This window comes from Xenopus laevis, chromosome 2L, assembly GCF_017654675.1.
Source record: "Xenopus laevis strain J_2021 chromosome 2L, Xenopus_laevis_v10.1, whole genome shotgun sequence".
NCBI classification, from domain to species: domain Eukaryota; kingdom Metazoa; phylum Chordata; class Amphibia; order Anura; family Pipidae; genus Xenopus; species Xenopus laevis.
In genome coordinates this window covers 66,922,687-66,945,355 of record NC_054373.1, presented here as the reverse complement: position 1 = coordinate 66,945,355, position 22,669 = coordinate 66,922,687, and the positions used below count along the sequence as shown (strand labels likewise).

Here is a 22,669-nt window from a genome sequence, read left to right as displayed (position 1 = left end):
AATAGCAGACATATGGGATGCGGAGTCGTCAGCAGCCGGGACGTCAGATAGCACAAAGTCTTGGGGAAAAGCTTGAGGATGCTGACCATACACCGACATGAACGGAGACCTTCCTGTAGAGGAATGACAAGCATTATTATGAGCGAATTCCGCCCATGGGAGGAGATCAGACCAGTCATCCTGGCAGAGGGATACGTGGTTCCTCAGGAACTGCTCCAGGGCTTGGTTGACACGTTCAGCTGCCCCATTCGTTTGCGGGTGGTATGCAGATGAAAACTGAAGAACAATTCCCAGGTCTTTGCATAAGGAACGCCAGAACTTGGCAGTAAACTGGGTGCCTCTATCGGAGACGATCTCCACCGGGAAACCATGCAGGCGGAAGATGTACTGGATAAATAGCTGGGACAACTCCACCGCAGAGGGCAACTTCTTCAGAGGGATGAAATGGGCCATTTTGGAGAAGCGGTCAATAACAACCCAGATCACAGTATTCCCACCGGAGGGAGGAAGTTCGACAATAAAGTCCATAGAGAGGTGCGTCCATGGACGAGAGGGGTACCGGCAAAGGCTGTAACAACCCACTGGGGCGGGAATGGCTAGGCTTAGAAGTGGCGCAGACATTACAAGCAGCCACAAAGTCCTTTACATCCTTGCGGATATCAGGCCACCAGACTAGGCGCCTCAAGAGTTCAAGGGTCTTAGCCGAACCAGGATGTCCAGCTTGCCTGGAGCAGTGGGTTTGTTGGCAGGATGGCCAGGCGAAGTTCTGGAGGGACGAAGGCCATGCCAATCGGAGTATCTTGAGGAGCCGAGGACTGCCCAGCCAGAATCTGGTCGGCAAATTGGGGATACAGAGAGGCAATGATCTTGACAGGTGGAATGATTGGTTCCTGTCTCTCAGGGTCACGGTCCACCGGAGTGAAGCTACGAGACAAGGCGTCGGCCTTCAGATTTTTGGAACCTGGGCGAAAAGTCAAAACAAAGTTAAATCGGGAAAAGAAAAGGGCCCACCTGGCTTGTCTGGGATTTAGCCTCTTGAGGGACTGTATGAACTCCAGATTCTTGTGATCAGTGAAAATCTGGACAGGAATTTCAGAACCCTCCAGGAGGTGACGCCATTCTTCAAGGGCAAGCTTGACTGCCAAGAGTTCTCGATTCCCGACGTCATAGTTCTGCTCTGCGGATGAGAACTTCTTGGAGAAAAACGCACAGGAGTGCAATTTTCCATCAGAGGAATGTCTCTGAGACAGGATAGCTCCGGCTCCGACTTCAGAAGCATCAACTTCGATGCAGAAGGGTAGTGCAGGATTGGGATGTCGAAGAACAGGAGCGGACGTGAAGGCCTCTTTCAAGGACTGAAAGGCTTCTATAGCAGATGGAGGCCACAGGCTGGGTTTACCCCCTTTTCGGATGAGGGCCAGGATAGGTGCAATGCGGGAAGAGAACCCCCGGATGAACTGTCGATAATAATTAGCAAATCCGATGAATCTCTGGATTGCTTTGGTACTCAGTGGGAGAGGCCACTCCTGGATGGCCGACACTTTCACGGGGTCCATCTCAAATCCCTCTGGAGAGATAATGTATCCTAGGAAGGGGATCTTGGATACCTCGAAAACACACTTCTCCAACTTGGCGAAGAGAGAGTTCTTCCTCAGACGAGAGAGTACCTCCTTCACCTGGGAGCGATGACTTTCAAGGTCCTTGGAAAAGATCAGGATGTCGTCCAAGTATACGACTACGAACCTTCCTAGGAGATCTCGGAACACATCATTCACAAACTCCTGGAAGACGGCAGGGGCATTGCATAGGCCGAAGGGCATAACGAGATATTCATAGTGCCCATCCCGAGTGTTGAATGCCGTCTTCCATTCGTCACCCTCCCGGATGCGAATGAGGTTGTAGGCCCCCCGGAGATCCAACTTGGAGAAAATCTTTGCCCCTTTCAGCTGGTCAAAGAGCTCGGCAATCAGGGGCAGAGGGTATCTATTTTTCACGGTGATCTTATTCAGACCCCGATAGTCTATACAAGGCCGAAGGCCTCCGTCCTTCTTCTCCACGAAGAAGAACCCAGCCCCTGCAGGAGAGGTAGAAGGGCGGATAAACCCCCGCTGGAGATTTTCTTGGATGTACTCCTTCATAGCGGTAGTTTCTGCAGGAGAGAGAGGGTAGGTGCGCCCTCTGGGGGGCATAGCTCCAGGCAGGAGTTCAACCGGACAGTCGTAGGAGCGATGTGGGGGAAGGAACTCTGCAGACTTTTTACAAAACACATCGGAAAATCCCTTGTAAGTGGAGGGCAAAGTCTTTAATTCCGCAGAGGAGACATTCACCTTCTCGAGGGGCTTTGGCGGAAGGCAATGTTGCAGGCAAAATAAACTCCAACGAGAGATCTGCCCAGTGGACCAGTCTATGGTGGGGTTATGCAGACGTAACCATGGAAGACCCAATATCACTGGAGTAGAAGGACAGGGGATGATGAAGAATGAAAGTTTTTCTTGATGCAGCGCCCCAACTTGTACAGATAGTTCCGCCGTGAACTTTGTGACGAATTCAAACTCCAGGGGTTTGTCATCTATGGCAGTAATTCGCAGGGGAGAAGACAATGGAAGCAGAGGAATCTTCATGCGTTCGGCAAAAAAGGCATCCATGAAATTGCCATCCGCTCCGGAGTCGAGGAAGGCCCTTTCGAAGATAGACTTACTTGCCAGGTGAATCTGCAAAGGAAGGAGAAGCCTGCGTGAATTTTCTTGATACTTCTCCAGAGAACCTCGAGTGATGCCCCCTACATGAGAAACCTGAGACATACCTCGGAGTACAAAACTCTTGGCTTTGGCAGGACAGGCGTTGGCAAAATGGGAATGCCCACCACAGTATAAACAGAGACCTGCCATACGTCTTCGGAGTCTTTCCTGCTCGGAGAGGCGAGTCTTTCCTACTTGCATGGGTTCCTCCAAAGGAGACGTCGACACATGGGTCACAGGAACAGCGGGTGTTTGCAGAATCGGCCTTTGAAAGCGAGGGGCCAACATGGGAGAAAATCGTCTACTGCGCTCTCTCTCCACCTGGTGCTCTCTGAGACGAGTGTCCACCTTAATGGATAGAGCGATCAACCCTTCCAGGGTGTCAGGAGTCTCCCTGGAGACGAGATCATCTTTGATGCGGATGGATAGGCCTTGGTAGTATACAGCCTTGTAAGCGTCATCACACCAGGAAGTCTCCGCCATCAGTGTTCGGAAGTCTATAGCATACTCATTGACACTGCGGCTTCCTTGCCGGAGCTGCAAGAGACGGGCAGGGGCGTTCGTAACCCGACCTGGAGCATCAAAGACTATACGAAAAGCTTGGAGAAAGTCTTTAACATCAAAAGTCAGCGGGGAATTCTTCTCCCAAAGAGACGTTGCCCACTCCAGTGGCTTGCCTTCCAATCGAGACATCACATACCCCACCTTGGAACGCTCGCTTGGAAACTGTGTGGGTTGGAACTCAAATTGAATTTGGCATTGCGTGGCAAATCCCCTGCAGGCTTGTGGGTCCCCACTGAAACGAGGGGGAGGTGGAATGCGAGGCTCACCTGTCGGGTAGCTTGTGTTCGTGGGGGCTGCCGCCATGGGGGATCCCCAGTAGGTGGAGCAGTGGAGGACGCAGAAGGCACTTGAGCCAGCAGGACATCGAGTGCTTGCCCAATGCGAACCTGCTGGTTTTCGTAGTCCTCCATGCGGGATGCCAGTCCGCGGAGCGCTCGTCCGACATGAGGTGTGGCTTCCTCAGAAGGATCCATGGCCCAAGAATAATGTCAGGGAGCCGGGAGCTCCCTCCAGGGAGGTTGTCTGGATCAAGGAGGAAGCCCTCTTGAGGGAACAAGGTCGCGGTATCCAAAGGGTTAAACGGAGAATAGTCAGGATCAGGCAAGAGTTCACAGGCAGGCAGAATACAAACAAAGTCCAAAGTCCAGGCAAAGGGTCAGGATACAAGGCAGGAACAAGATTAGGCAATAAGGCACACAGGAAACCCAGGATATGCTTCAGGAAAGTAATCCTATTCTTGGGCGCCATTCTGGCGTCTAGTTGGCGTTTTTATTTTCAAATTTGGCGCCATTCTGACGTCATTGACGCTCTTGCGCCGACGTCGGCGCGCTGACGTCATCGCCCGGCGCCGCTACCCACGTGGCGGCCATGGGCGCCGCCATTTTGGGAGCGACGCCGGCGAAGATGGACGCGCCGCCCGGAGCTCCTGGGCCTGCTCCGGGCGGCGATCGTTACAAACACGAAGAGGAGACGTCAAAGGAAGTAGAGGAATGTTATGCAGAGCAGCAAACGCCTTGTCCAGGAAGTTTCCTGCAGCCCCAGAGTCCAGAAATGCTTGTGTCGAGATTTGCTTAGCCGAGACTTGAAGCTGTAGTGGAAGCAGAAAACGACGAGAAGGTTGATGAGGGAAAGGATCAATTCCGCCCAGGTGAGTCTCCCCAAACTTACCTAGGCGCGAAAGTTTCCCTGCTTCATGGGACAATTAAAGGCAAAGTGAGCCTTGCCTCCGCAGTAGAGGCATAAGCCAGCCGTACGGGCGTGAGTCTGGGCGGTCGTAGTGGTAACAGGGGTAGTAGGAAGAAACGGTCTTTGGAATCGAGGAGCCAGGGGAGGAAGAAATTTTTTGCTTCTCTCTCTGTCGGACAGATGCTCGCGCATCCTGGTATCAACTTTGATGGCAAGATTGATGAGGTCTTCCAATTTGCTCCGGAAGATCCCGGGATACCAGGTTGTCCTTTAGGCGAGTAGAGAGACCCTGGTAAAAAACCGCATGGTAGGAATCATTATTCCAATTTGTCTCTGCTGCTAAAGTGCGAAAGTCAATGGCATATTCGCTGACGCTGCGACTCCCTTGGCGAATCTGCAGCAGGCGGGAAGCAGCAGTGGATACTCGGCCAGGTGCATCAAAAACCTTGCGAAAGGACTGGAGAAACAGCTCGACATCATGAGTAAGAGGAGAATTCTTCTCCCACAAGGGGGACGCCCACTCCAAAGCCTTCCCTTGGAGACGAGTTATTACGAACCCCACTTTAGCCCTCTCGGAAGGATATTGTGAAGGCTGAAGCTCGAACTGGATTTGGCATTGATTTACAAATCCACGACAGGCCTGCGGATCTCCATGGTAGAGTGGAGGAGCTGGAACCTTAGGCTCTGAACCATGAGAAGGTGAAGCGCTGACCACCGGAAGAGGAGCAGCTGCGGCAGCTGGAGGAGTAATAGACAATTTTTCTAAGATAGCCTCCATCGCCTGACCAAAATGGACCTGCTGAGCTTCATAGGATTCCATGCGCGTAGCCAGTCCACGGAATGCTCTTCCGAAGTCCGGAGGAGCCGAAGCTTCCTCAGAAGGGTCCATGGCCCGAGTATACTGTCAGGGCCCGAAGGCGCAGTTTTGAGTGCGGATCAAGGAGGAAGCAACTAGGCAAACACAGTTCGTGGTACAAAGGGTTTAGGCAGAAGAATCGTCAGTTCAGGCAAAGGTTGGTCCAGGCAGCAAGATAACGTGGTCGATATTCCAGGCAGAGGTCGGTCCAGGCAGCAAGATATCAAAGTCGAGGTTTCAGGCAAGGTCAAAGATCAAGGAATCAATAATAGTAAGCACCCAGGAACTCAGGATAGAAGAACCTATACTCGGGCACTGAGAGAACCTTCTGGCGACTTTAAATAGGTGGATTTTCGCGCCAAAACGCACTAGATGACGTCACAGGACGTGCGACGTCTGCACGTTTTTGGACGCCATCGTCTAAAGTATGAGCCAGCGAAAATACGGGGCGCAAAAACGCCGGCGTAAATACACTGCGCAAAAACGCCAGCGTCACGCTGGCGTCTGACGCCCGCATGGCTTCTTCTGGGCGCCACCGTCTTGGATGTGCCAAGGACGCCTTACAGGTATATTTGTAGAAATAAGTCAAATCAACTGGACTTGCTGTGTTTTTTTTCCTTGAAGACATTTCACCAGTCATCCAACTGGCTTTCTTTTTTCTACAGATAAAAATGGAATTGAACAATAATTTTAAAAAGGTTATCACTTAATAACAATAACATTGCTCAGTAATTGGCAATAATTTCTTTCCACGAATCTCTATAAATGTGTGGTTTTCCTATATATTTCTTAAAAAGCTCTAAAAATTTGAGATTTAATAAGTGTAAAAACCATGAAAACCACTAATACAAAACTTCACCAGGTAAAAGTTGTCAAGGTCATGTAGAAGTCAGTGGGTGCTGCACTGATCCTATTGGACCATTTAAAATCAATTTGGACTTTTAGAAGTATTCAGATTTTTTTCCGCTAGGAATTTTCTGTAAAACTCGAATTTTTAAAGGTTTTAGAGGTATTCGTATTTTTTAGTACATTATTTCTTGTTTGTACTTTTTTAATTGGATCTTTTGATAAATTCCATGACATTCGTAGTTTTAGAGTTTAATGGAAGATCTGGTCTGAGCACTGGCTTCACTATTTATGTGTTGCAATACAACCGATATACGCACTAATGTTTTAAAATGTGTTAGTACATTTCTCTTTAAATTGATTACCTAGACTGCACTATGTTGTATAGGTCAATGTGCATATGAGTTTTAAATGGGTGCACATGTTAATGGTCCTTATTCACTTGATAAAGGGTATTGAACCCGAAACATGTTGTGTTTTCCACTGCCTGGAATAAAAAGTTGTTTTCAGTAATACTGCTGGAGTTCCTCTTCCTTCTCCTATACTTGGATAGTTTTAGAGTTTGTGAGTTTAGTTGTGGTTAAGGGAGCAGCTCCCAGGTGCACAAATTAAGGGACGGAATGCTGTACAGCAGCACCTGAAGTTTGCTCACACGTGGGACATTGGGGTCTAGGCACAAGGAAAATCTCTGTGTGTCCTGTCCCCAGTGGCGGAACTACCGGGGGAGCAGGGGGTGCGAGCGGGCTAGGGCCCGCACCCCCTCAGGGCCCCCTGGCAGTTTGTGCGCCGCTTATTCCTGTCCAGTTCCGGACGTACGGAGGGGAGCGGGGGGCCCGGCTGCGTGTCCTGCACCAGGGCCCGCCCCCCTCTAGTTACGTTTCTGCCTGTCCCTGTGCTCCACGTGAAAGATCAAAGCATGTGCTTGTGTGTGTGTTTGGGGTGAGCAGAGGATGCCGGTCTCTGGGCACCCTGAAGAGAAATCTGGAGAAATACCACCAGACCCTCCCTCACTGCTTTTGTGCTCAGGAAGGAACTTATTCGTGTTACTAACCTTTTTATTAAGAACTCTCCCTTTCTACAAATCCATATATTGAGGATTACAATCAGGGACGGATTTACATAGTGGGCGCCCCTAGGCCCACTGCTGTTCACCGCCCCTGTCCTCTTCCCTTTATTCATGCAAATTTTCATCATCTGGACTGGAGCAATGGGGATTGGCGCACTGGAAATTTTTAAAAATATTGTATCTCCTGCGTATCCCCAGTGTTTTTGAACCAATGTGGGTGTGGTTGGGCAACATGCCGTCCCCCTAAAATCCTTCCGCCCTAGGCCCAGGCCTAGGTGGCTTTTCCGCAAATCCAGGCCTGATTACAATCCAGTAGCACCAAACCTTGGGCCCAATTCAGCAGTGCAACAGTGTTTTACTGGTCAGCAGCTGCAGCTGGTAAAAGAAGGGAAATCAGTGGACCCACCCCCACTTCTACCAGTTACACCTGCAGCGTTGGATTGGGGTGCTCACAAGAGTGGTCACCTTAGGGGCCCCACAAACTCCCCAGGCCTCCTGCTCCAGTCGTGAGGTCAGGTTGTTCAAAGAATAACCAATGCCGCAAACCCCCCCTTCACTACACATACATTGCAATCTCTGTTGCGGCCACAATTGGGAAGCGAAGGTCAGAGGGGAGTGGGTCTGGGGGGCCCATGAGGGGCTAAGCCCACCAGGTGGCCAAGTTCAATGCCAAGTTCCCTGTGTCCTGGTGGGAAAGTTCAAAACAAATGTTTTGCAGGGTAAAATGATTTAATCAGTGGAGTAACTAGATGCTACTGGGCCCCACAGCAAATTAATTTTAGGGCCCCCAACATTTCCAGAGGTTGTCCTGTTTTACCAATATATATTGACATTTCTCATTGATTAGGGCCTCATAGGCCCCCTATACCTCCTGTGCCCCCCTGCAGCCGCTGGGTCTGCTTCCTCTGTAGTTACGCCCCTGGATTTAATCAAGGACTTTAAGGCAACAGGTTTTAAATGTGTTTATAATTGGTATCAGTGGGTGAGTAGTCACAATTTTATTTTAGTGCTTTTTACCTTCTTTACCTTTATGTTTACTGACTGAAGCAGCTAAAACTGCAAATGATTGTGCTGATGTCGCTCTCCCACTCCTGCTCTACAAGTCACTCTGTACAGGGAAACCAGAATACAGTTTGCTGGTTGCACCCTGCGCTCTTTTTTGCCGCTATAGTCCCAACTTCACACAGGCTACTAACCCAAAGCAAAATAGCATATTCAAGGCATATATCTATATCAGTCACTACCTAGAGGAAACAGCGAACCATTTCCAAGTCGAACATGCTCTGCAGTGTATGATCCTATATGTGTGTGCAGCGTTCCAGCTGCTCGTCTCTCTCCAGTTCCCTCAGCTTCTCCCCTCCCCCTGACCCTGGCACGTCCCCTATGTTGGCTGGTCCTTTCATTACAAAGATAGGCAGTTGCCTGGCATGTCACCGAAGCCTTTAAAAGGGAGGAGTTAGCTCGCTTCAAAGGCTCTTAGCAGAGACAGGCGGGGCAGAGGCAGGGGCACTGTGGGCTGCAGCTGTCAGAGGTTTTACCTGCTGCGTGGTCCTGGGGAGAAGTCGGCTGCCACCTCTAGGCGCCCTGTTTGTAAACAGCAAAGGTGAGTTGGGCTGCACTGAGAGTGAGGATGGTGTCTGGTCATATGTAATGTACACTGTACACATGGAATGGAGATCAAACCTGTGATATAGCTACAAGGGCTACAAGTATGTGTGTGTGAGATAGTGAGCTGATAGTGAGCGCCCACAAGTTTCCTGTCACTTCTCACACTCTAGTACTGACTAGGTGTCACTATATATGGACTGACATGTCCTCTGTGATGGTACATTTAAGTTATAATCGCAATGTCATTAATCCTGAATGACAAATACTACATGTGCCTTTTGTATCTATTTTGTGAGAGTGTGTGTGTATAAATACATGGATACAGTGTGATGCACAATAAAAGATAAAATCACAAATCTGGAGTGCGGATCCATCTTGCTGATATAATATATTAAACTAATTGTGTGTGAGTCTATTTATATTTTTTTTCCTATAACCAAACATTCAAGGTTCATTTTTATTAAACGCCAACTGCAGTCTTAAATTGCAACACCCAGCCAATGTCTGTCAGTGGATGATGGTAGGGAGCTGTAGTTCAGCAATGGAGGTCTGCAGGCAGAACATTTCTAGGAAATGAACACATAGGAATATCCAGTACAGTGCTCTGATATGGGGTACATAAAGGAGTTGTTTCCTAATACTGCAGGAACACAATTCATTGGTTAGACCCAAGGTATACTATGTGTGTTCAGTCAGAGCAGCTAATGGCATTCTATAATCTCACTGTTAATGTATATTGACCACAACTGAGCAAATATGACTAACGTTGACACACAAACACTAATGTGACTAACCCATAAAGAGAAAACTGTCTCTAATGGAAACTAAAAGAGCATTGACAGCTCAGCTGGAATAAACATGGGTGCCAGAGCTGTGCAGGTCTCCTCTGCAAATATTGGTTATAAGATGTGGTATCTGTTTGTGTGTCATTTCAGCTACAAACTACTGCTAACACTCACTGCCTTAGGGGAAAGGATTACCCTGTTCCTCTTGGTTGCACAGAATGCAGGCTTTGCCCCCCAGACATCCCACTTTATTTGCAATTAACTCATTCATTGTCTAAGAAAATCTCTGACAAACACTATCACTGCTTAGATAGATAGCCAGCTCTGTTTGTGTGGCTGTTGTACTAGCATAGAAGCAGTTAACATTTTATTGTATAATGCTCTAATCTGTTAAAAAAAAAGGGAAGTGACTTCCTTGAACATAGTCTCATACTTGACACTTAACCCTTTGCAGCCAAAATGACAGCCATGCAAAAATGAATTCAGAATCCATTCATCAGCTGGTAAAGTGTAACCAGTCTTGTGCTGTTTGATTGCATTGACTCCCTTTACTTGTGCTAGATATGCTTAGATAATGAGTTGGGGAACCAGTTATGATTTAGATGTATCCCTGTTTTTATTAAAATCACTGATTGCCTCTGTTCTGCCATGCAGTCTGGGTGAAAGATCTGACTTTCCTCAACTTACTCATAAGAGACCCTATATTCCAGGTATGCACCCCTTTTTTTAAACCCCCTTTTTTGGGTTATAGTCCCCCCAAAGCTTCTAAGGAGAACTGAAAATGTGTTTGATGCCTGTTTGTCTCTAGGGGGCCCATTTACTTAGTCTGAGTGAAGGAATAGAATAAAAAAAACTTAGAATTTCGAATGGTTTTTTTGGCTACTTCGACCATCGAATTGGCTACTTCGACCTCCAACTACGTGTTTGACTTCGAATCGAACGATTCGAACTAAAAATCGTTCGACTATTCGACTATTCGACCATTCAATAGTCTAAGTACTGTCTCTTTAAAAAAATCTTTGACCCCCTAGTTCGCCACCTAAACCTACCGAAGTCAATGTTAGCCTATGGGGAAGGTCCCCCATTGGCTTTCTAAGTATTTTTTGGTCGAAGAAAAATCGTTAGATTGATGGATTAAAATCCTTCGAATCGAACAATTCGAAGGATTTAATCGTTCGATCAAACGATTTTTCGGTAAATCCTTCGACTTCGATATTCGAAGTCGAAGGATTTCCATTCGCCAGTCGAATACGGAGGGTTAATTAACCCTCCATATTCGACCATAAGTAAATTTGCCCCTAGGTGTTGTTTTTAATGAATCGAATAAAGATTATACATGTCCTGGAGTGTGATTTGTCCATCTCATTATTTACAAATCACTTCTTAGTGAGTCTGATTAGTACTTTCAGGATTGGGGAAAGTGCTTCCTCCAGTATATCGGTGCTTGGAGTAGCAGAAATGTCAAAATGGTGTTGGCATACATTCAAGGAATATTTATTCATCATCCCCAAAATAAGGTCTAACTGTCTTTTTTCTTTCAATATTTTCAATCAAAGGCGTAGATCACTTTTAAATGGACTTCTAGTGCAGTGTAGATAATGCACCATAGATAATATATAATATGCATTTGGTCTTCAATTTTTTTGTGGTCTGAATAATTTAGCTTTTTGTTCAGCAGCATTTCGAGTTTGGAATTAAAGAGGTTGATTGATATGGTCCAATTAACCATAAAAACCAGGCACTAGTTTGACTGGAGTATGAATAGAAGTGGGCCTGATTAGTAAGATTTATAAAACAAAATAACAATACAATTGTAGCCTTGTAGAGCAATGTTTTTTTTTTGTTGGCTGCCAGGGTAAGTAACCCCCGTTGGAAGAGTACTCTGTTTGCTCATGCTGACACAACTGATAAACTGTAATTGTAAGTAAAGTGCTTTTTTACCTTAAAGTGGCTAGATGATGTGTGGGTGCAGATCTTATTAATAAACTAGATGTATGAATTGCACTCCATATATAAGTGCCTGTCATGTGTTTTCTTGCTACTATATATCGGTCACATTTGTCAGTTAACTCTGTTTAATGTTTTTTTTTCTGAGCCACCAAATGCTTGGATAGTTGGAAATAGTGATGTGCGGTTTACCCACGGGTCAGGCGGGTTCGGGTCAACCTTGCACCCCCTTTTCTTGGTTGCAGGTGCAGGTTGAGCTCTTTGACTGCTCTCCCCGCCCTCGACCTTCCAAATGCTGGCTTCTGGGTTGAACTTTTATAGACGTTCGCCTTTCATCCCTTTTGTGACGTCATCAGTGGGGCGGCACGGGTCTATAAAAGGAAGTCGGGCTCGGGTGGGCCCGGGTGGTGGAAGGGCAATTAGATAACTGGTCCACAGATAACCCTCCTGATAATGAATAAAACAGTCACACCAAAGGGTGAAGGGGGCAGAATTGTATACTTATAATCTATTTATCTATCTAACAAGGACCAAATTACAAAAAACATTTTTTTTGTGATTATAAGAACAGGTATATCCAGGACAAGCCCTATTCATTGAATTCATGTTTAACGATGGATATACTGTTTCTTTTGCCACAAAGGAACTGAGGAAAAAACATTACAACAATCATTAGATACATTACTTTAATTGTCCCTAACAAGAGCTGTGATTTGGTCACAGCTAGCAGCTCCTGTAAATCCACTCTTTGTAGTAGGCACTGAACTAGGATGCTCTTCAGTTTTGTCTTGATGCCAGGGAGTGAACAAAAAGCGATCACATCAAAGTAATCTGTGCTGAAGCACATCACTAACATGTAGGCCCCTTTGTTCCTTGATCATATTGGATGTGATACCCAGCAGGACACTTATGCTTCCCTCTTGTCAGTTTATTACAAATTATCAAGTACAGCTGTATAAGTAAACGGGGGAATCAAAGGAGCTTAGTCCGTTCATAGAATGTTGATGCAATCATTGCAGGGATCTGCGGCTTTCATTTTTGATGTGCTGATTTGTGCACTAAGAGATGTTCTCCATCAACGGTAGTTATTTCTGTTTACAGTTACAGAGGTCTTCATTGTAAATAACAGTTAATAATTAAAAGGAACCATCTTTATTATATAAAATAATCCAGCTGTAGTTGGTGTATTTCACATATAGGGGCAAATTTATTTACCTGCACAAATTCGCCAACGATAGCTTTGCGCACATCGCAACACTTCGGCAGCTCTAAATTCTCCTGGAGAACGCTAAGTCACGAACATCCGAAGTTGCGCACAGGGTACCGAACATTTGCGAGGTTCCGCTAGTGAAAATATGATCAGCAGTTCGAAGTTACGCTAGTGTTCGCAAATTTATATACGGCGTGCAGTTAAAGTACAATGGCCGTATATGCTGCAGCGAATACATTACACTACACAATGCCAGGGAACCTTAATAAAATTATATAGAGTTCTTATAATGCCCTACACATGTGCCCACAGTAAAGTTTAGGTGCCATATGTTATCAAATATAGGGGGGGAGGAAGGTACCCCCCCAAAAAAAAAAAAAAAAAAGATTTTTTTCAGCCTATCACCCTGTAAAAAGGAAAAGATGCCAGTGTTTTTTGGGACTTGGAAAAAATTTCTACTCTACTCTATTGTTCGCCTGGTCTGAAGTGGTGAAGGCAAGTCTGGCGCAAGAGGTAACCTTCAGGAAAATCCGCATTTTAGTGAATTGGTGTAGTTATGTCCATTCGCCAGTGCGAAAAATTTGCCTGGCGTTAGAGTACGAAGTTGCAACAGAGTCTATCTCCTTCGCTTGCGAATTTACGCCAGCGCCTGTTAGTAAATCCGTGAAGTGGCAAAATGACATAACGCTGCTGAATTTTCGCCAGCGTTAGCCAGTTCGCCCTTTAGTAAATTTGCCTCTTAGTCTTTTTTTTTTCTTTCAGTGGCTGGGGTGTGGGGGGTTTGGAATAGGGATCACAGGAGCAGGGTTCGCAGGTCCTTACCAAGCCTCCTCTGTCTGCAGCCCCCTTTAAGTCATGTCGCAGGTATAGAGAGGCCCAATCAGCCCACATAGAGGCCCAAACAGCCCTCACCAGCCCGCTAAATACTGACTTTCTATGGGACCTTATAGCAGCCCCTCTGGCACTTGCCAGAACCCTAGATTGCCAGTCCAGGGCCTGGGTAGGGTGAGGAAGTGCCGCCTAGGACCTGTTTAAGGTTAGTGGGAGGAGTCCAACATTGTGGATATTTGATTAAAGGGGTTGTTTACCTTTCTGTTATAGAATGGTTAATTTTAAGCAACTTTTCAATTGGCCTTCATCAATACTCTGTAAGGCTACAAATTTATAGTTATTGCTACTTTTGATTAACCATCTTTCTATTCGGGGACTCTTCTATTCATATTCCAGTCTCTTATTCATTCAAATCAGTGCATGGTTGCTAGGGTAATTTGGACCCTGGCAACCGGATTGAGGAAACTGCAAACTGCAGCTGTAGCAAACTGGAGCTGCTGAATACAAAGGCAAATAACTCAAAAACATCAAATGATAAATTGAAAACCAGTTGCAAATAGTCTCAATGTCACTCTCTACAGCATAATAAAAGTTAATTTAAAAAAGAACAACTCCTACTGTACTTTAATAGCCAAAGTAAATTTGGAGCTTCTAGTGCAGAGAATGCAATAACTTTGCAGTCCCCCCTCCCCATGACACACTCATGCTAAAAAGTCAAGTGTTGTGGGAATGAGATGGGGCGGCAGGTTGGTAGGTGAGGTTACAAAGGATAAGCAGTGATTTTGAACTTTTTGTCAGTCAAGCATCAGCTCGATTCAATTTTTGATTCCTCGTGTTTGGATGCTTTTAGAAAATAATTATTTGCAAAAAGCAAAAAACAACTACTTGACTTGTGGGACCAACTAAAGAATGAGACAGTAGCTTTCTTTGTTATGGCATTTAGTAAAGACGTTTATCCAGTCAGAGATATAAAAAGGAATGCTTCAATTCCACTAAGGTATACTACAAGTAACAGGAAAAACATTAACCTTTTAAAATTTTGTTTGCTGCTATCTAGGTGATGCCCCTGTTCCAGAGTTTCAGGGTATGTTACCTTCACACAGAATTGATCGTTTGACTTATCTGTTGAAAACAGGGGTTTATTGGATTTTCTATTTGGACTCAATTTTATGGGGTTATTTATTAAAGGTCATTTTGTTTTTTGTTTTTCAAAAAATTCAAGTTTTTCTAGTTTAAGTTCACTAAAAAACTTGATATTTTGGGAAAAAAACATGAATTTTTGGAGATTTATTATGCCTCGAAGCTGTTAAAAGTCCGAAACTGAAAATACTCCTGTCAAATTCATGTAAAAGTCAATGGCAAAGGTCTCTTTTACCATTTGAAGATGTTTTCTGCCTTCATGATTTTCAGGTGTTTTATGCTGGTTTGCTCAAAAACTCAATAAATGTTAGGAATTCAATGTTTTTTAACCTATAAAATTTTTTCACGATTGCATTCAATCAAGTTTTTTACATTAGGATTTTTTTCATAAAAAGCAAACATTTCAGGTTTATTTGAGGTTGAAAAAAAAGCTCACAAACATCACAAACTTGACCTTTAATAAATAACCCCCTTAATGTCTTATGCTATTGCATGCAGGTATATCAATGTATAATAGTTTACTGTTATTTAATTTCTAGTCTATTGGATAGAACTTTATAGAATGCTATATTTGAATTAATGTGATGCCTAAACAGCTACTTCATGAAACTTTGCATCCAGATAAGCGTTAGTTTTAGTTTTTCATTGTGACAACTTTTATCCTTTGTATTTAAAAGGTTTTAAAGGCATGTATGGGATGTTGCTCATGGCATGTACCGTTAAAAGTCATGTTCTATTACTACTTGTTAATCTATGAACTAAATTATGTTTATTTTGTCATTCTATGCACCACTTTTTCTTCTTTCTTAGTACTATTTGTGGATCACACTATTTTGTCAAATTAAATTATAACAGTTTAAATGTGGTATAGGTTTTTCAATCATATAAAAAATAGGGCAATGGCTTTTTAACTTTTTGACACTACATTTTTCATTTGGAAAATGGCAATGGACAAAAGCCTTGAATCATGCTTTAATACCAGTGGCCATTTACACTAGGGGGCCCATTTACTTAGCTCGAGTGAAGGAATAGAGGAAAAAAAACGTTGAATTTCGAATATTTTTTTTGGCTACTTCGACCATCGAATGGGCTACTTCCACCTTCGACTACGACTTTGACTTCGAATCGAATGATTCGAACTAAAAATCGTTCCACTATTCGACCATTCGATAGTCGAAGTACTGTCTCTTTAAAAAAAAAAAAATTCGACCCCCTAGCTCGCCACCTAAAAGCTACCGAAGTCAATGTTAGACTAGGGGAAGGTCCCCATAGGGTTAGCTATCTTTTTTTGGTCAAACAAAATTAAAATCCTTCGAATCGAACGATATTCGAAGTCGAAGGATTTAACTTCGACAGTTGAAAATCGAGGGTTAATTAACCCTCGATATTCGACCTTAAGTAAATTTGCCCCTAGATATTAAAATGTATATATATATATCTATCAATCACATTAACACCCATATACATATTTGCATACAGTATATAGTATGCTTCATATCTGGTGCACACTTATTTAGAATGAACACAAATAAGACAAATGTCACAGTGGGCAGTGGAGAGAGGTACTCTCCCAACTACACTTTTATATTTGAGCCACAGTGATTGATACTTTTGAACCATATACATTAGTGCAGTGACATTATACCTAGATGATATTAGCAAGATTGCAGTAATCCCAAAGCATGCAAACAGTTATATTGATCTCTTTATTGACTTGTATGCCACAGGAAATATCTCAGTGTCATTGATTCCAGTCAATATGATTACTATTATACTATTAACCTTATCACATTTGACATAATTTAATAATAACAATAATAATAATAATAATAATATAAAGAAATTATTTTTAAATTCCTGTTAACCCCAGATAGCCCCCCCCAATCTGCCACCACTTACTTTCCAGGTTTCAGTGACTCCTTTATTTCTAGTGGTGCATTAACCCAGTGCAAAGTATATAAAGCATACACAGCTAATGCATTCAATCAAGAGTACAGTAAAGCAGGGTCTTGCCCGAGAAATTCTGGGGGAATATTACAGGGGCAGTATATATTGTTCAGCATGAGTTTCATGAATAGATCTTGTACTGAACATTTCTCGAGCTACAGAGGGCAAAGGGCAATCAGAACTACTCCATGTTTGGCCCTAAAAAGGCAGATAATTAGATTACTATTACACAACCCAATCTCGTTTTTCTTTGTTGTGACTGTTTTATTAGCAGGAGTCCATTATGCTTTGGGATTATCTGTGATCTGGTAATCTAATTATCCACTTCACAAGGGTTGCCTCCTGAACCGGACAGCTTGTTTTTTACACTTGTTCAAAATTCTGATCTCTAAAACCTGGACAAAATTTGATAATATTATTCCAAATAGAGCCAATTCCAGCCCACCATGTCATTGACCTGCCTCGTATGTCATTGTCCCAACCCTGATGTCATCTTCCCAACCCCCGAACTAAAGACAGAGGGGTATACCTTTTTAAGGGTCTTACGTGTCAAATGGAAGCTGGGCATATGAGGTACAGCCATCCTAGACCATAATAAGAATTTATATAGCCTTTCAGGAAAAATAGCTACACAGTCTGCTGGCTTTAGTGTCATGTCAAAACATTATGGCATATGACATTAAAGTTTCAATGCATCCTGGAATACAGAATTTGCTTTTCTCATTGGTATTATAATTATTATTAATGGTGCTTTTCAAAGCTTGAGGAAAGCATAGTTTAAACATTAATAATTTTGTTTTGTGAGATATATTTAGCTGGTTATAGCTGAAGTACTAAGTCATACATCTCCTGATACAATTGCAAGCTAGAAGTTACTGTGCAATACAGGAAATATTGGTCTATGGAATAGAAATATGTATGACGCTGTGGGTGCAGAGAATGGATGCAGAGAGTTGTAACTCAACCAGTGCTTAAAGGAGAATTCAACCCTTTAACAAAAAAAGCTGTACCCCCACCCCACATAGACCCCTTCCCTCCTCCCCCCAGCCTAACTGCCCCCCCCCCGGGAAAATGCCCCATACTTTATACTTACCCCTCGGCGCAGATTGTGGCATTGTAGTTACACGCAGCCATCTTCTGGGTCAGTTAGGCTGGGGTCTACGTGGGGTGGGGGCTACAGGTTTTTTTGTTGAATTCTCCTTTAAAGGGAAAATATACTCCCTACTTTTTTACATAAGCTCATTTAATTGGGCTTATGTAGAAAAGGTATATAAACATTGAATTTCCAGATATAAATATAAATGTATTTTATTTTTACACAGACATACCTGGTCCCTTAGAGTAAAAAAATAAATATGCTTATCTGTAATCCAACCCTTCCCACACCTTGTTCCACTGTGAAGTGATGGATTCTGGGACTTGAAGTCCCTCCGTTTCAACAGACTCTCTTCATTAACCACAATAGAATGGAATTCAATTCCCAGAATTCATCACAATGGAACAATGTGAGGGAGGAGCTTACATTACACTTTCTCCATAAGCGATCTTAGAAAAGATTTATCATGGTTTCCTTCAGCCTTCAGTGCATGGGGGGGGTCTTGGTTTACCGGAGCTGCCACTTCGGGGCCACCTGCCCCCAGCCCAGTCGATAATACCAGAGGACACCAGCCAAAAATCACCTTGGGGGTCCGCCACCCCTGAAAATCTGCCTGCCCCATACGTAAAACTTTCTTGTTCCCCTTCCCTCCCCCCGTCAACGTGAACTTATACATTTCTTCTTGCGACCACCAGTGGGGGAGGTCAGGAAGCACAGGTGCTGCTGGCTGTGGGGATTGGGTCTGGGCTGGTCAGGTCCACCAGGTTTTTTCCCGGTGTCCCGCCGGCCCAGTCAGACCCTGTTTATATCTGGAAGTTCAGATAATCTTTATGCACCTTATGAGGCTTTACTACATAAGCCCAACTGAATGAGGAGAAAAAGTAGTCCTAGGAATTTTTGTAATTTCTGTTGTGCAGAGAAAACTGGAAAGCCTTTTCCCAATACTTATTTGCTTCCTTTCTATCAGTTGTGTTGCACATTTGAGCACACTCTTTTTACAACCCAGCCAGTTAAAAAATATAGTTGTTGTCAAAGTTATTAATAGGAAAGGACAATAAAAGATAAAAGAAGCAATTTCTTTCCAGTGACACGTTACCCCCATATACTTTTCAATAAAGAAATCCCCAGCACAATTGCATTATAAACCATCTTGTATTATGACCAGCACTTGTAATACTGGCCCCAGCCTTGGCTGGTGTTTATTGGTCAATCCTATTGATTTTGGTCACTGTGGGAAACCTGCTCTAGCGTCAAGAGAAGCAATATATTTACACGTAATGCTCAGGTGACATTTTGACGCTAAGCAGCAGAAATGATGCAATCAAATGGAAAAATGCTGCATTGTAATTAAAAAAAACCTGGCATCTTGCTCCTGGAATTGTATTTTGCACACTGCACTTGCATTCGTAAAGTAGTCTATTTCCCATACCTCAGCATCAGCAGTATAAAGATACATGAGTACAGTATGCCTCTCTTCTGAGTATAGCATAACATGCAGTATTACAGTCTGAATTAACAGTGAATGAACACAGTATACTAAATAGGCTAATAACAAGAAGCATAAAAAAACCATATTTCATTGAAGACACCACTGGGAGCAGCAAAACTAGAACAAGCGGTTATTAGGCAGCTATTGCTATTTCTCATAATAGTGTTATTTTAGGCCACATTAGGGGGGTTATTTATAATAATCCAAATTTATCTCTTATAATTTATTTAAAAAAATACAACCAATATCCCATGCCTGATTTTAGCTTATTTATTAATAAAAAAAACTCGGATTGCGGAAAAACTCAATAAAATCAAGTGAAAAAAATTGCTCTATTTTCTTTGGCTTTTTCCCGATATTGCTCACATTTTTCTGGCTTTCTCCCCGAATTGCTCAATTTTTTCAAGTTTTTGTCTGAAAATCCAGAAAAAGTTGGATTTTCGGGCTACACCACGGCAGACCACGAAAACTTCAAATTGATATAGGTGTCTATTGACTTATACATTACCTCGACAGGTCTGAGATGGCGGATTTTTGAATTGGGGCTTTTTGCAGCATCAGGGTATAATAAAAATGAAAGTATTTTTTTACCTTTAAAATTTTTTCTAGATGTTAACATTCAGATTTTAATAAATAATCCCCTAGAAGTTCAGATTTCCTATCTTTATTTTCAAAGATTGGTGGCTTTTTATCTTCTTAAGCCCAGGGTACATGTGCCCGGGTACAGGCACATGGGGTGTATTCTATATCAGGGCTTTCTAGACAGAGAGGAAGCTCCCAAGCGTGGCTATGCAGCCTGGCATTTACTTGAAAGGAATCTGCTGGTGCTGCTACTTTCAGGTGAAGGGTGAACGCTCTTTGTTTTTTGAGACAAGTGCTTTTGCATTGTTTCGTTAAAATATCTGCCAAACGGTCACAGGTGTACAAAAAAATGCACTACCTCACTGAAGCACAGAAAGCAGTTAATTTTTCTTTACTTTTTCAGTAAGTAATTTATGTTTGATTATTTCCAAAATTACAGTACATAATAATTCATATTTGTCTCAGGTATAATTGAACACTTTTTATTCCCCTCATTTTAAAAATCTGATTTGTTCCTTTGTGGCATATACTTGTATTACTGACTTCCTATATACTTCTGAAAACTGTCCCTTTGATTTGTATATAAAAATCACTTCCAAGCATAAAATATTCCAAATAAATCCTATGCATTCAATAAGGGGCTAGTTTATGATTGCTTGAGTCAAAATAAAACCATTACAGAACATGATTTAACATGATTTTCTAGTAGACTTAAGGTATGAAAATCTAAATTACAGAAACATCTGTTATCAAGAAAACCCCAGGTTCTGAGCATTTTGGATAATAGGTCCCATGCCTGTACCTCAAAATCTCGAAAGATTCGAGTGGTTCGGACAATTACTAGCAAAAAAATATGGTTAAAAAATAGGTCCAATAGGATCAGGGCAGAGTTATTTACGGTTTTTACACTTAAAGGGGAACTATCACGAAAATTAAAGTTTAATATAAGCTTCATCATACTGAATTAAGAAACTTTCTAAATACAATCAATTAAATATTCTGCAAAGAAAAATTTCTGAAATAATCAAGTTTATTTTCACTATCCCTCTCTCAGCATCTGTTTCTCTTCATTCTGTCTTCTTGCAGCAGTTGAGTGTCAGATGTTCATTGACAGTTAGATCCAATATTTCCCTTCATAGTAGATGAATTAGAGCTTACTCGAATAACTGGTTCCAGTACAAACAAAATCTAACAAAATAACTGCCTTTAGGACATATCCTGCATGTAGAGAGACATGATGGGGTACATTTATTAATGGTCGAATTGAAAATTAGAATTAGAATTTTTTATATTTTTTTATGGTCAAAACTCTCAAATTTGAATTGTGAATTATCCAAACTCGTTTCTAGTTTTAATTTGAATTTCGAGATTTATCACACTCTGGCCCTTTAATTACTCAAATTTGACTATTTGCCACCTAAAATCTGCCAAATTTATGTATATGTCAATGGGAGAGGTCCAGGGACGGACCTCCTTCTCCTGTCAGCAGGTCTCTCTGTTAGAGAGCCCTGCTAAATACTACGAGCCATATATTATACCTACAGTTTGTAAGTAGGCAATCCAGCCAAACGGTGGTGAAAATTGGAAAAACTTTGCATGTCACCAATAAGAGGGGAAATACACCTCAAAAAAAAAAAACGTTGACACTGGGGGGCACATTTACTAAGCTCGAGTGAAAGATTAGAATGAAAAAAACGTAGAATTTCGAAGGTTTTTTTTGGCTACTTCGAACATCGAATTGGCTACTTCGACCTTCGACTACGACTTCGAATCGAACGATTTGAACCAAAAATCGTTCGACTATTCGACCATTCGATAGTCAAAGTACTGTCTCTTTTAAAAAAACTTTGACTACCTACTTCGCCACCTAAAACCTACCGTGCACCAATGTTAGCCTATCCCTATCCCTTCCCCATAAGCTTTCTAAGCAATCTCTGATCGAAGGAAAGTTGTTCGATAGATGGATTAAAATCCTTTGAATCGTTCAATTCGAAGGATTTAATCGGTCGATCAAAGATTTTTCTGAATTCTGAATTTTAGTAAACCTCTGAAACCACTACAATTCAGACATTAATAAATAGTAGGGATGGTCGAATTTTTTCGCCTCGTTTCGCCGAAAAAATGACGCCCATAGACTTGTATGGAGACGTGCGTCAAAAAAAAAAAGATGCTCGACAAATTTTTTTGGACGCCCATAGACTTTAATGGGCGTCTGCGACATTTCGCCGGCGGCGAATTTTTGGCGAAATGAAACAGGTCAAATTCGCCCATCCCTGATAAATAGGCCTCCACATGTCATGGGTGAGTTAATGATGCTGCCTTTCTTTTGCCAAGTATTTATACCTAATTGACCTAATGCAACTTCATAATATGCTAAGTTGCTAACACTTGGTCATTTCTTTACATATCACATTGATTAAAGGGGGTGTTCACCTTTAAATTAACTTTTAGTATGATGTAGAGAGTGATATTATTAATCATATCCAGAAACATGTTACATTTAATTAACAGTATGTTCACTCAACCAGTATAACTCCAGATTAATAGCAAAACAATAGCAGTGAAAATTGTAATGTTTGACAAGTAACAGTGAAATTTGACAAGTAACAGGGAATATATTCATGGTCTGGTATTTCTCTGTACAGCATTATTTAACCAGGGGACCCAAATAATGTATGGAATGTTACTTTGCGAACAATCGGCACCAAATAGACATGCACACCAATGCTCTACATATAGCAGTTAAAAGTAAAATTTATTCCACATAAAGGGGTAGATT

General features: G+C 42.7%; 1 protein-coding gene across 3 annotated transcripts in view; it reads left to right on the top strand.

Moving 5' to 3' along the window:
* The window catches only part of cdk18.L (cyclin-dependent kinase 18 L homeolog), a 145,924-nt gene that overhangs the window by 10,043 nt on the left and 113,212 nt on the right, over window positions 1-22,669 (top strand). The window contains exon 1 of one of the 3 annotated variants that reach the window (XM_041581983.1): window positions 8,682-8,858. The exons of the other annotated variants lie outside the window; for them this stretch is intronic. The gene's annotated coding sequence lies outside the window, so the exon portion shown is untranslated. Of the gene's footprint in view, window positions 1-8,681; window positions 8,859-22,669 lie in introns of those variants that run through there. 3 annotated transcript variants of the gene reach the window in all.